Source organism: Oncorhynchus mykiss, chromosome 25 (assembly GCF_057628025.1).
Source record: "Oncorhynchus mykiss isolate SJ-2025 chromosome 25, ASM5762802v1, whole genome shotgun sequence".
NCBI lineage: Eukaryota > Metazoa > Chordata > Actinopteri > Salmoniformes > Salmonidae > Oncorhynchus > Oncorhynchus mykiss.
This window is the reverse complement of record NC_143046.1, coordinates 4,447,721-4,462,787: the sequence shown is the minus strand read 5'-3', so window position 1 is coordinate 4,462,787 and position 15,067 is coordinate 4,447,721. Positions and strand designations below refer to the sequence as shown.

The following is a 15,067-nucleotide window of genomic DNA, read 5'->3' as shown; positions in this document are numbered from 1 at the left end:
AGTGGTACTGCCCCCAAAAAAGGTCAGTAACACTGCCCCCAAAATGCCTGTCACAGGTCAGTGATACTGCCCCCCCCCCCCCCCCCCAAAAAATGCCTGTCACAGGTCAGTGATACTGCCCCCCCCCCCAAATGCCTGTCACAGGTCAGTGATACTGCCCCCCCCCCCCAAATGCCTGTCACAGGTCAGTGATACTGCCCCCCCCCCCCCAAAAAAAAATGCCTGTCACAGGTCATACAAGGGAGGCCATAATGATGACGTCTTAATTAACGTCACCACAAATATCTCAATAATTAAACAAAATGAAGGACATTATCCCAGAACATTACCAGTACAGACGTTTTGTAACACTGTTTTCGGTTTGCATGATTGGAAAATCAGAGTACATGCTGGATTTATCGGCGATGCGTAAATACACATGTTCACGTGTCTCTGTAGTGTAGTGTTCACGTCAGATGTTACGCCCGTTGGCATTACTACCAGTCCACGGGGTCCGCACGTTGGTAACTTAATAAAATCATCATCGGGTGGTTTCCGCCCTGACTCTGTCAGCGTTAGATCCTTCCTCGTCGAAGCCCAGGTCTGCGGCTGTGTCGATGTTCAGGTTGAGCACAGGGTTAGCCCTAAAACACTAATACAGGGACAGAACACAGCTAGGCTACCCTACTTCCCTACTTCCCTTAGCAGATTTTAACATGTGAAATTACTTGATAACCTGTTTCCAACACTTTCTTTTTTTGTGAAAGCATAGATAGGATGGAATGCTTTTTAAAAAAATGATGTGTTACTATTACATTTGTGATACACCCAGTCAAAACTAGTGCACTACGTAAGGAATAGGGGGCCCTTTGAGATGCCCCCTATGAGTGGAGGGACTCCCCCCATCACGGATGATGGTTCCAGACACGACAGGTCTTTTTGATCTTCACACGGTCATCACCATGGCTTTAACTGCCTTCAGCTTCGTTCTGTAGCTGTGGAAATATTTACTTTATTTATGGTTACCCATACAAACTAACTCATACTAGTTACCCATACGAACTAACTCATACTAGTTACCCATACGAACTAACTCATACTAGTTACCCATACCAGATAACCCCTTACTAACTAATCCATACTAGTTACCCATACCAGATAACGCCTACTAACTAACCCATACTAGTTACCCATACCAGATAAGCCCTACTAACTAACCCATACTAGTTACCCATACGAACTAACTCATACTAGTTACCCATACGAACTAACTCATACTAGTTACCCATACCAGATAACCCCTTACTAACTAATCCATACTAGTTACCCATACCAGATAACGACTACTAACTAACCCATACTAGTTACCCATACCAGATAAGCCCTACTAACTAACCCATACTAGTTACCCATACGAACTAACTCATACTAGTTACCCATACGAACTAACCCATACTAGTTACCCATACCAGATAATGCCTACTAACTAACCCATACTAGTTACCCATACGAACTAACTCATACTAGTTACCCATACGAACTAACTCATACTAGTTACCCATACCAGATAACCCCTTACTAACGAATCCATACTAGTTACCCATACCAGATAACGCCTACTAACTAACCCATACTAGTTACCCATACCAGATAAGCCCTACTAACTAACCCATACTAGTTACCCATACGAACTAACTCATACTAGTTACCCATACGAACTAACCCATACTAGTTACCCATACCAGATAACGCCTACTAACTAACCCATACTAGTTACCCATACCAGATAACGCCTACTAACTAACCCATACTAGTTACCCATACCAGATAAGCCCTACTAACTAACCCATACTAGTTACCCATACGAACTAACTCATACTAGTTACCCATATGAACTAACCCATACTAGTTACCCATACCAGATAACGCCTACTAACTAACCGATACTAGTTACCTACACGAACTAACTCATACTAGTTACCCATACGAACTAACTCATACTAGTTACCCATACCAGATAACCCCTTACTAACTAATCCATACTAGTTACCCATACCAGATAACGCCTACTAACTAACCCATACTAGTTACCCATACGAACTAACTCATACTAGTTACCCATACGAACTAACTCATACTAGTTACCCATACGAACTAACTCATACTAGTTACCCCATACGAACTAACTCATACTAGATACCCATACAAACTAACTCATACTAGTTACCCATACAAACTAACTCATACTAGTTACCCATACGAACTAACTCATACTAGTTACCCATACGAACTAACTCATACTAGTTACCCATACGAACGACCTCATGCTAGTTACCCATACAAACTAACTCATACTAGTTACCCATACCAGATAACCCTTACTAACTAACCCATACTAGTTACCCATACCAGATAAGCCCTACTAACTAACCCATACTAGTTACCCATACGAACTAACTCATACTAGTTACCCATACGAACTAACTCATACTAGTTACCCATACCAGATAACCCCTACTAACTAACCCATACTAGTTACCCATACGAACTAACTCATACTAGTTACCCATACAAGATAACCACTACTAACTAACTAACCCATACTAGTTACAAATACTAGTTACCCATTTTAACTTACCTTATTTAACCTTATTTAACCCTTATTTAACCCTTATTTGACCCTTATTTAACCCGTATTTAACCTTATTTAATCCTTATTTAACCTTATTTAACCTTATTTAACACTTATTTAACCCGTATTTAACCTTATTTAACCCTTATTTAACCTTATTTAACCCTTATTTAACCCTTATTTGACCCTTATTTAACCCTTATTTAACCTTATTTAACTGTATTTAACCCTTATTTAACCTTATTTAACCCTTATTTAACCCTTATTTAACCTTATTTAACCTTAATTAACCCTTATTGAACCTTATTTAACCCTTATTTAACCCTTATTTGACCTTATTTAACCCTTATTAATCCTTATTTAGCCCTTATTTGACCCTTATCTAACCTTATTTAACCTTATTTAACCCATATTTAACCCTTATTTAACCCTTATTTAACCTTATTTAACCCTTATTTGACCCGTATTTAACCTTATTTAACCCTTATTTAACCTTATTTAACCTTTTTTAACCCTTATTTGACCCTTATTGGACCCTTATTTAACCCTTATTTACCCTTATTTAACCCTTATTTACCCTTATTTGACCCTTATTTAACCCTTATTTACCCTTATTTTACCCGTATTTAATCTTATTTAACCCTTATTTAACCTTATTTAACCCTTTTTTAACCCTTATTTGACCCTTATTGGACCCTTATTTAACCTTATTTAACCCTTATTTACCCTTATTTACCCGTATTTAACCTTATTTAACCCTTATTTAACCCTTATTTACCCTTATTTGACCCTTATTTAACCCGTATTTATCATCTACACTGATTGAAGTGGACATCAATAAGGAATCATAGCATTGCCCTGGATTCACCTGGTCAGTCTATCATGGAAAGAGCAGATTTTATTCATGTTTTGTACACTCAGTGTACAATGATATTATACTGAACAAAAATATAAACACAACATGTAAAGTGTTGGTCCCATGTTTCACGAGCTGAAATAAAACATCCCAGAAATGTTCCATACGCACAAAAAGCTTAATTCTCTAAATGTTGTGCACACATTTGTTTACATCCCTGTTAGTGAGCCTTTCTCCTTTGCCAAGATAATCCATCCACCTGACCAGATGTGTCATGTCAAGAAGCTGATTAAACAGAATGATCATTCTAAAATGTGCAGTTTTGTCACACAACACAATCTATCTGGTTTCCAGACTGCCTGGATCAACCCTAATCTACCTGGTTTCCAGACTGCCTGGATCAACCCTAACCCACCTGGTTTCCAGACTGCCTGGATCAACCCTAATCTACCTGGTTTCCATACTGCCTGGATCAACCCTAACCCACCTGGTTTCCAGACTGCCTGGATCAACCCTAACCCACCTGGTTTCCAGACTGCCTGGATCAACCCTAATCTACCTGGTTTCCAGACTGCCTGGATCAACCCTAACCCACCTGGTTTCCAGACTGCCTGGATCAACCCTAACCCACCTGGTTTCCAGACTGCCTGGATCAACCCTAACCCACCTGGTTTCCAGACTGCCTGGATCAACCCTAACCCACCTGGTTTCCAGACTGCCTGGATCAACCCTAACCCACCTGGTTTCCAGACTGCCTGGATCAACCCTAACCCACCTGGTTTCCAGACTGCCTGGATCAACCCTAACCCACCTGGTTTCCAGACTGCCTGGATCAACCCTAACCCACCTGGTTTCCAGACTGCCTGGATCAACCCTAACCCACCTGGTTTCCAGACTGCCTGGATCAACCCTAACCCACCTGGTTTCCAGACTGCCTGGATCAACCCTAACCCACCTGGTTTCCAGACTGCCTGGATCAACCCTAATCTACCTGGTTTCCAGACTGCCTGGATCAACCCTAATCTACCTGGTTTCCAGACTGCCTGGATCAACCCTACCCTTTCTATAGGGAATTCCACATGAATGATTAAACTTATAAATTAATAAACATAAATAAATGTATGTAGTTTATTATGCTACTACATTTTTATGCTACATTTGTAATATAGTGAATATACAGTAGCAGTCAAGAGTTTGGACACACCTACTCATTCAAGGCTTTTTCTTTATTTTTACTATTTTCTACATTGTAGAATAGTGAAGACATCAAAACGATGATCAGTACACTGTGTTAGTATTTACCTAAAGACCAAATACATCTAAACATGCAACCAATCATTTGGGGTTGAAAAAAACGCCTAGCTATTCATTCTATATAGAGCCTACAGTTATAACTATGTAATATAAGGCTGTATAAAGGCCTAGCTATTCATGTGACCTATAGCCTACAGTTATAACTATGGAATTTAAGGCTGTATAAAGGCCTAGCTATTCATTCTATATAGAGCCTACAGTTATAACTATGTAATTTAAGGCTTTATAAAGGCCTAGCTATTCATGTGACCTATAGCCTACAGTTATAACTATGTAATTTAAGGCTTTATAAAGGCCTAGCTATTCATGTGACCTATAGCCTACAGTTATAACTATGTAATTTAAGGCTTTATAAAGGCCTAGCTATTCATGATCATGGGCCCTCTAGTCTTGACCAAATCCTATTGTAAAACATGTATTGTGACCTCAATGGTACTTCCTGGATAATGAGACTTTTACAAGTAAGACCTATTTCAACTCATCTCACACACTCCCACATTGAGATGAGCGGATGAAAGACAAAGTTATTACCTACTTGTCCACTAGAGGGAGGTATAGGTCAAAAGCACACACTGTGTTACAAACCAGGGATGAACCATGAATCTCCTGAGTGCCCCCACCCCCCCCTCTGTGTATGCCCAATGAGCCAAAGCATTATGGGAAGTCAAAGATAAATCTCAAACAAGACGGATCCTAATCCCAACTACCTACGTTGTGTGTGGTGTAATACTGTAGGGATGTGTGTAGTGTAGTACTATAGGGATGTGTGTAGTGTAGAACTATAGGGATGTGTGTAGTGTAGTACTGTAGGGATGTGTGTAGTGTAGTACTATAGGGATGTGTGTAGTGTAGTGTAGTACTATAGGGATGCGTGTAGTGTAGTACTATAGGAATGTGTGTAGTGTAGTGTAGTACTATAGGGATGTGTGTAGTGTAGTACTATAGGGATGTGTGTAGTGTAGTACTATAGGGATGTGTGTAGTGTAGTACTATAGGGATGTGTGTAGTGTAGTGTAGTACTATAGGGATGTGTGTAGTGTAGTACCATAGGGATGTGTGTAGTGTAGTGTAGTACTATAGGAATGTGTGTAGTGTAGTACTATAGGGATGTGTGTAGTGTAGTACTATAGGGATGTGTGTAGTGTAGTGTAGTGTAGTGTAGTGTAGTGCACTATAGGGATCTGTATAGTGTAGTAGTATAGGTATGTGTATAGTGTCGTACTTTTGGGATGTGTGTTGTGTGATGTAGTATTATAGGGATGTGTGTTGTGTAGTGTAGTACTATAGGGGTGTGTGTAGTGTAGTACTATAGGTATGTGTATAGTGTCGTACTTTTGGGATGTGTGTCGTGTAGTGTAGTACTATAGGGGTGTGTGTAGTGTAGTTCTATAGGGATGTGTGTAGTCTAGTACCATAGGGATGTGTGTAGTGTAGTACTATCGGGATGTGTGTAGTGTAGTTCTATAGGGATGTGTGTAGTCTAGTACCATAGGGATGTGTGTAGTGTAGTGTAGTACTATAGGGATGTGTGTAGTGTAGTTCTATAGGGATGTGTGTAGTCTAGTACCATAGGGATGTGTGTAGTGTAGTGTAGTTCTATAGGGATGTGTGTAGTGTAGTACTATAGGGATGTGTGTAGTGTAGTGTAGTACTATAGGGATGTGTGTAGTGTAGTTCTATAGGGATGTGTGTAGTCTAGTACCATAGGGATGTGTGTAGTGTAGTACTAGCGGGATGTGTGTAGTGTAGTGTAGTTCTATAGGGATGTGTGTAGTGTAGTACTATAGGGATGTGTGTAGTGTAGTGTAGTACTATAGGGATGTGTGTAGTGTAGTTCTATAGGGATGTGTGTAGTCTAGTACCATAGGGATGTGTGTAGTGTAGTGTAGTACTATAGGGATGTGTGTAGTGTAGTTCTATAGGGATGTGTGTAGTCTAGTACCATAGGGATGTGTGTAGTGTAGTGTAGTTCTATAGGGATGTGTGTAGTGTAGTACTATAGGGATGTGTGTAGTGTAGTGTAGTACTATAGGGATGTGTGTAGTGTAGTTCTATAGGGATGTGTGTAGTCTAGTACCATAGGGATGTGTGTAGTGTAGTACTAGCGGGATGTGTGTAGTGTAGTGTAGTTCTATAGGGATGTGTGTAGTGTAGTACTATAGGGATGTGTGTAGTGTAGTGTAGTACTATAGGGATGTGTGTAGTGTAGTTCTATAGGGATGTGTGTAGTGTAGTTCTATAGGGATGTGTGTAGTGTAGTACTATAGGGATGTGTGTAGTGTAGTTCTATAGGGATGTGTGTAGTGTAGTGTAGTTCTATAGGGATGTGTGTAGTGTAGTACTATAGGGATGTGTGTAGTGTAGTGTAGTACTATAGGGTTGTGTGTAGTGTAGTACTATAGGGATGTGTGTAGTGTAGTTCTATAGGGATGTGTGTAGTGTAGTGTAGTTCTATAGGGATGTGTGTAGTGTAGTTCTATAGGGATGTGTGTAGTGTAGTTCTATAGGGATGTGTGTAGTGTAGTTCTATAGGGATGTGTGTAGTGTAGTTCTATAGGGATGTGTATAGTGTAGTGTAGTTCTATAGGGATGTGTGTAGTGTAGTACTATAGGGATGTGTGTAGTGTAGTTCTATAGGGATGTGTGTAGTGTAGTTCTATAGGGATGTGTGTAGTGTAGTGTAGTACTATAGGGTTGTGTGTAGTGTAGTACTATAGGGATGTGTGTAGTGTAGTTCTATAGGGATGTGTGTAGTGTAGTGTAGTTCTATAGGGATGTGTGTAGTGTAGTTCTATAGGGATGTGTGTAGTGTAGTTCTATAGGGATGTGTGTAGTGTAGTGTAGTTCTATAGGGATGTGTGTAGTGTAGTGTAGTACTATAGGGTTGTGTGTAGTGTAGTACTATAGGGATGTGTGTAGTGTAGTTCTATAGGGATGTGTGTAGTGTAGTGTAGTTCTATAGGGATGTGTGCAGTGTAGTTCTATAGGGATGTGTGTAGTGTAGTACTATAGGGATGTGTGTAGTGTAGTTCTATAGGGATGTGTGTAGTGTAGTGTAGTACTATAGGGATGTGTGCAGTGTAGTTCTATAGGGATGTGTGTAGTGTAGTTCTATAGGGATGTGTGTAGTGTAGTTCTATAGGGATGTGTGTAGTGTAGTTCTATAGGGATGTGTGTAGTGTAGTACTATAGGGATGTGTGTAGTGTAGTTCTATAGGGATGTGTGTAGTGTAGTACTATAGGGATGTGTGTATTGTAGTTCTATAGGGATGTGTGTAGTGTAGTTCTATAGGGATGTGTGTAGTGTAGTTCTATAGGGATGTGTGTAGTGTAGTTCTATAGGGATGTGTATAGTGTAGTGCTTTTGGGGTGTGTGTTGTGTAGCTTAATACTATAGGGTTGTTCTACCACAGTCTTGGAAGGATACTAATGACCATCGTGTGCATGATAGTGATGTTGAATTCATACAAACTAAAACAAATGGGAATATAAAGTAAAAATCCCTTCGATTTTAGAGGCCAATGACCTACTTATATACAAGTGATCTTGACCGCCGACACATGACATTGGGGATGTTTTTCCGGTCACACTCATACTGTCATTACGGTAAAGTAGACAGGATGGAGTGCGCTCTCTCAAATGCGCCCAAATGGGGGTAAAACGTTTACTGCCAAACCCAAAACAAGTGTCGGGGTTTTCTACCGGCCATGTACAATCAACTGGAGTATATTGTGATTACAATTTGGCGGCGTCTAGTCAGAAATCCCGTGTAGGATGTTGGTTTCGGGCGTTTTGGAATACAAGGTATAATGTTTGTACCTTTCTTTATAGTAGTGGTGAAATCCACGGAATATTCCACATTGGAACAGCTGACGATAATGCCGCACCGAAAATATGAACGAGATATGAAGAATTACAAGGATAAATATAATTAAATGAAATGCTTGCTAATTGACAAATCAGGTAACGATGTTGGACTATATTTATCAAGTTGTCACTACAGTTTGCATAGGCTGTTCTGTTTCTGTTTGCGTGCTAGCTGGCTTTGCAGTTTTTCCAGGAGCTGCGTTGGGCTTCGCTGTTTGTCTTTTCCCCTAGACTGCCTTGAGCCCCTCCTTGTTTTGTATCTCGCAAGGGGAGATAGATAGAGAGAGAGAGAGTCATGTTTACATTCTGCACAGGGTCTATAGCGCAAGGATAGAGACCGTTTCCTATCTCCCAATCTCCCATTTTACGAACAGGTGTTATGTCCATTGAAAGATGATTAGAACATCCCAATAAGAATGCATTGGTCTCCTTCCTCTTTTTATAGTGATATTTCCGTCTGCAACATTGCAGTGTTTTTCTCTGCAGTGAAGCAATCGGACAGCCAGGGCTGACGTGCAGATAAGATGCTCAGACATAATACATGATGTAATGTTTCTAGGCAAAATATGTATGTTGGATCAATAGACTTCTAAAGACACCATTTCTTTCTTTGGTCTAAGGCAATTCGCACTGTCTGTCTCCCGTTACAGGCCCACTTCATTTTATTCCACAGATAACGATCCCGTGCAAGGACTTCTGTCGTGAGTACCTTTACATGCATAGTAATAAATCGATAGTGATTATGGCATTAGGGAGATTATATAATAGTAATGTAAACACCATACTATGTTTATCTTAATCCGCATAAGAGCAAAATCGAAGTTAGCATATCCCGATTAAAACACCAGATTTTCTAAATCTTTCGAATTATAAAGACACGTAAACACCCGAAACTGTGATCGAGCGGTGTGTTTGATCTGCGCATGTGCTAGAACCGAGCAAGCCTTTCAAGCGCAGGTGTTCCCAAACTTTTTCACTTGATCTCCCCCATCCAGCTCTGGGGAACATCCCGCGCCCCGCTGCGCACACGCCACGTCTATTTCTATGGGCACAAAGCGCTGTTCATGACACAAACTGTTCACATCCATCTTGTTGGAGGGCATTTAGCAGGTCTAAAGTGTATTTCATGCAATTCGACACATTTTTGTTCATGGGGTGCAAAGAACAGTTTTGCAGTTTAAAGCAAAATGAATGGTGGATGAACGATTGGAACTATTTCCCTGTTTGACCGCAAGGTTTTATGGGTATCATGACACCTCCACTATGGGGCTTTCTTTAGTGCGAGTGTCGTGAGTTCGGAAAAACTGAATGTAATAGAGCTAGTTTTCCACATACCAACTTAATATGTCCGAACTCAGAATCAAATATGGTTCACAAAATAACATGGTCGCTGTGGTAGAATGTTTATTTTGATTGGTGATTTTCTGCATTTATCAGAGTGCCATCAGGTAGCCTGATCTCAGATGTCTCCATGTAAACATCATTATTAGGGAAATCGCAAAGCATGTAACTGTTTTAATTGAATCATTATATCAATCTGACTTTCTACAAATATATCATTATTGTGTGCGTGTAACCATACTCAAGACTTTTAAACACTTTCTACATACCCACAGCCATAACAAGTCGTGTTATAACAAATCAAGGCCCCGTTCCTGACAATTAAGCCCTAATTTGTCCTTCCAGAGTTGCATGTGTTACCTAATTGGCTAAGAGGCCAGAGTCCTCTGTGGGGCCAGAGTCCTCTGTGGGGCCAGAGTCCTCTGTGGGGCCAGAGTCCTCTGTGGGGTCACATATAGATTACTGTATGCTATCGCTTGTGAGGAAACCACAGACTAGGCTACACATGGCCTACAGTGCTATCTGTTGGATAGGATAAACAGGGTTTAGTGTTGTCTCAGACTGGTCTCATGATAGACGTAACATAGTTCATTTAAATCCGGGACTCTCAAATTAGTATGATTTGTTACGTTTTGGTATGATTACATAAGATATAAGGTTACTTTTAAGGCAAGCTAAAAGAAGGCTGAATGGGCGGCGTGCGTGTAACGCAAACGTCGAGCAACCCGAAGGTTGCATGTTCGAATCTCATCACGGACAATTTGATCATTTTTAACTAATTAGCAACTACTTACTACTTTTATTTTCTTGCAACTTTGCAACTACTTATGTTAGTTAACTGTTCCCCTAACCTTAACCCTTTTAGTTACCCCTTCACTAACCCTAATCTTAACCATAATCTTAACCCCTAACCCCTAGTGCTAGCAAACGTTAGCCACCAAGCTAACGTTAGCCACCAAGCTAACGTTAGCCACCTAGCAAACGTTAGCCACCTAGCAAACGTTAGCCACCTAGCTAACGTTAGCCACCTAGCTAACGTTAGCCACCTAGCTAACGTTAGCCACATATTATATGTTTTTGCAAATTCGTTTCTGTATATAAAAAAATATACTTTTTACTAGGCATAGGCTACATGTGAAGTCATTTTGGTTATGAGTCATAAACCAGCATACTGTCTCAGTTGTGCTGCATGCATGCACAAGTATATGTTGTAGAGAAAAAAAAATACATTGTGTATCAATGTTACTGTATGTGACTTCTTGTAGTCAGTGTTACGGGACAAGTACAAATCAAAATCAAATGTTATTTGTCACACGCTTTTATAAACAACAGTTGTTGACCAACAGTGAAATACTTCCTGATGGGTCCTTCCCAAACAGAGAGGAAAAGAGAAATAACACCAGGGATAAATACACAACGAGTAGCGATAACATCGGCTAAATGAACGGGGTACCAGCGCCGAGTCGACGTGCAGGGGTTATGAGGTCACTGGAGGTAGATAAAGTGACTAGGTAACAGGACAGATTAATAAACCGTAACAACAGTATGTGACGAGTCAAAAGAGTGTAGAAAGGATCAATGCAGATAGTCCGGGTAGCTATTGGTTAACTATTTTAACTATTTAGCAATCTTAAAGCTTGGCGGTAGAAGCTGTTTTTAGGTTCCTGTTGGTTCCAGACTTGGTCCATCGGTACAGCTTGGCGTGCGGTAGCAGAGAGAACAGTCTATGACTTGGGTGGCTGGAGTCTTTGACCATTTTTAGGGCCCCTTCTGACAGTTTCTCTACTGTTCATGAAGGGAAATGACAGACTGGTTCCCTAAGGCTGTCTGGTTTAGAGGGAAGGATGTAACTGGCTGAGATCCCATAGAGAGAGTTACTAGTAGAAAGTACATAGAATGACAGAGGGGCAATCTGAAATTCGAACAACAAACCTCTTTTGTTTCGATATACAGTTGAGGGATGAGACGGGATAAATTTAACTACTCTCATATTCCTAGACAGAGCTATAGAGCCAAGCACTGAACATCCATATCACACATTTTAAAGTTAAAAAAATAAAAAATAATAATGTATTAATCCTGGATTGCCCCTTTAACAAATGTAGTGAAAGTTGTCATCTGTCAGTAGAATTGTTGTCTGAAGCAGAATGTATGTGTACTCCCCCCCCCCCCCCCCCCCCCCTCCTCATGGTTTAGGTTCCATCTGCCTTGTTGTGACTAGTTTACACGTGAGACTATAAAATATGGGACATGAAACGACAGGCAGAGTCGCCAGCAGTTGGCGGCAATTGGCAGTTGTTTTTATTTATTTTTAAATCTTTGTTTGCCTTCTGTCTGGGCAAAGGTGATAGACTTATAGTGATATTGCTCTAAACTGTCTAAGCTACAGAGTGTTACACCAGATCATGGGATTTAACCAAATATTATTTTGGTATCCATTACTGGGAGTAACAGTGTAAAATGTTTGACCAACCTTAGCTTGGCTTCAGCGACACTATCGTCGTCCTCGATTCGTGGAAGTCTCATAACATGTCTGTATCCAAGTACAGGGGTGTCCGTTATAATTTTTTTTTTAAAATGCTGTTAAAATATATATTTTTTGCTCCATGAAGTAATCCAACAACGTGTACACCGCCATCTTGTCTATTTCAAGTCTTCTCTCAAGTCTAGATCTATCTGTGATTGATTAGTTATGTGCAGTATCATAGCCTCATGTTAACTAGCAGGCTGTGCTAACATGACTAAACTAGCAGGCTGTGCTAACATAAAAAATATATATATAATTTAGCCTTTAACTAGCACAGTCAGTTAAGAACTGGCTGTGCTAACATGACTAACCCTAGCAGGCTGTGCTAACATGACTAACCCTAGCAGGCTGTGCTAACATGACTAACCCTAGCAGGCTGTGCTAACATGACTAACCCTAGCAGGCTGTGCTAACATGACTAACCCTAGCAGGCTGTGCTAACATGACTAACCTAGCAGGCTGTGCTAACATGACTAACCCTAGCAGGCTGTGCTAACATGACTAACTAGCAGGCTGTGCTAACATGACTAACTAGCAGGCTGTGCTAACATGACTAACCCTAGCAGGCTGTGCTAACATGACTAACCCTAGCAGGCTGTGCTAACATGACTAACCCTAGCAGGCTGTGCTAACATGACTAACCCTAGCAGGCTGTGCTAACATGACTAACCCTAGCAGGCTGTGCTAACATGACTAACCCTAGCAGGCTGTGCTAACATGACTAACCCTAGCAGGCTGTGCTAACATGGGAAGGCAGGGGGAAGGCTATATTGGTCTGATTACTAAATACCCACTGCACTAGTTTTAAAAAAAAGTGTTTATATATTCAGGTTTTTCAGACTTCCTGCGGCTATGGTTACATGCTACCTCAAGACTATTGAGTAGTATTCATTAGGCACCAAACATAATTAAACTAACCAGGTGGTTTGAGTTAAATAAAGTGTGTATATATATATATATATATATATATATATATATATATATATATATATATATATATATATATATATACAGTGAAATAAAAATATAAACACAACATTTAAAGTGTCGAAATGAGCTGAAATAAAAGTTCCAATAAATTTTCTGTGCACAAATTTGTTTACATCCCTGTTAGTGAGAATGTCTCCTTTGCTAAAATAATCCATCCACCTGACAGGTGTGGCATATCAAGAATCAGATTAAACAGTATGATCATTACACAGGTGCACCTTGTGCTGGGACAAAAGGCCACTAAAATGTGCAGTTTTGTCACACAACGCCACAGATCAAATCAAATGTATTTATATAGCCCTTCGTACATCAGCTAATATCTCAAAGTGCTGTACAGAAACCCAGCCTAAAACCCCAAACAGCAAGCAATGCAGGTGTTGAAGCAAGTTGGCTAGGAAAAACTCCCTAGAAAGGCCAAAACCTAGGAAGAAACCTAGAGAGGAACCAGGCTATGAGGGGTGGCCAGTGCTCTGCTGGCTGTGCCGGGTGGAGATTATAACAGAACATGGCCAAGATGTTCAAATGTTCATAAATGACCAGCATAGTCAAATAATAGGTCTGGGACAGGTAGCATGTCCGGTGAACAGGTCAGGATTCCATAGCCGTAGGCAGAACAGTTGAAACTTGAGCAGCAGCATAGCTAGGTGGACTGGGGACAGCAAGGAGTCATCATGCCAGGTAGTCCTGAGGCATGGTCCTAGGGCTCAGGTCCTCCGAGAGAAAGAAAGAGAGAATTAAAGAGAGCATACCTAAATTCACACCGGATAAGACAGGAGAAGTACTCCAGATATAACAAACTGACCCTAGTCCCCCGACACATAAACTACTGCAGCATAAATACTGGAGGCTGAGACAGGAGGGGTCAGGAGACACTGTGGCCCCATCCGATGATACCCCCGGACAGGGCCAAACAGGAAGGATATAACCCCACCCACTTTGCCAAAGCACAGCCCCCACACCACTAGAGGGATATCTTCAACCACCAACTGAGACAAGGCTGAGTATAGCCCACAAAGGTCTCCGCCACGGCACAACCCAAGGGGGGGGCGCCAACCCAGACAGAAAGATCACATCAGTGACTCAACCCACTCAAGTGACGCACCCCTCCTAGGGACGGTATGAAAGAGCACCAGTAAGCCAGTGACTCAGCCCCTGTAATAGGGTTAGAGGCAGAGAATCCCAGTGGAAAGAGGGGAACCGGCCAGGCAGAGACAGCAAGGGCGGTTCGTTGCTCCAGAGCCTTTCCGTTCACCTTCACACTCCTGGGCCAGACTACACTCAATCATATGACCCACTGAAGAGATGAGTCTTCAATAAAGACTTAAAGGTTGAGACCGAGTTTGCGTCTCTCACATGGGTAGGCATAAAAATGGAGCTCTATTGGAGAAAGCCCTGCCTCCAGCTGTTTGCTTAGAAATTCTAGGGACAATTAGGAGGCCTGCGTCTTGTGACCGTAGCGTACGTGTAGGTATGTACGGCAGGACCAAATCAGAGAGATAGGTAGGAGCAAGCCCATGTAATGCTTTGTAGGTTAGCAGTAAAACCTTGACATCAGCCCTTG

The 15,067-nt window shown here is 41.1% G+C and overlaps 1 protein-coding gene across 7 annotated transcripts in view; it reads left to right on the top strand.

Moving 5' to 3' along the window:
• The first annotated feature begins 8,399 nt into the window (after nucleotides 1-8,399).
• Nucleotides 8,400-15,067, top strand: part of LOC110504518 (RING finger protein 44) — a 60,327-nt gene continuing 53,659 nt past the window's right edge. Inside the window, exons 1-2 of one of the 7 annotated variants that reach the window (XM_090220073.1) lie at nucleotides 8,402-8,585; nucleotides 9,299-9,349. The gene's annotated coding sequence lies outside the window, so the exon portion shown is untranslated. Of the gene's footprint in view, nucleotides 8,745-9,298; nucleotides 9,350-15,067 lie in introns of all 7 variants that reach the window. The other 6 variants (XM_036970244.2, XM_090220074.1, XM_036970243.2 and 3 more) reach the window with 6 other exon arrangements.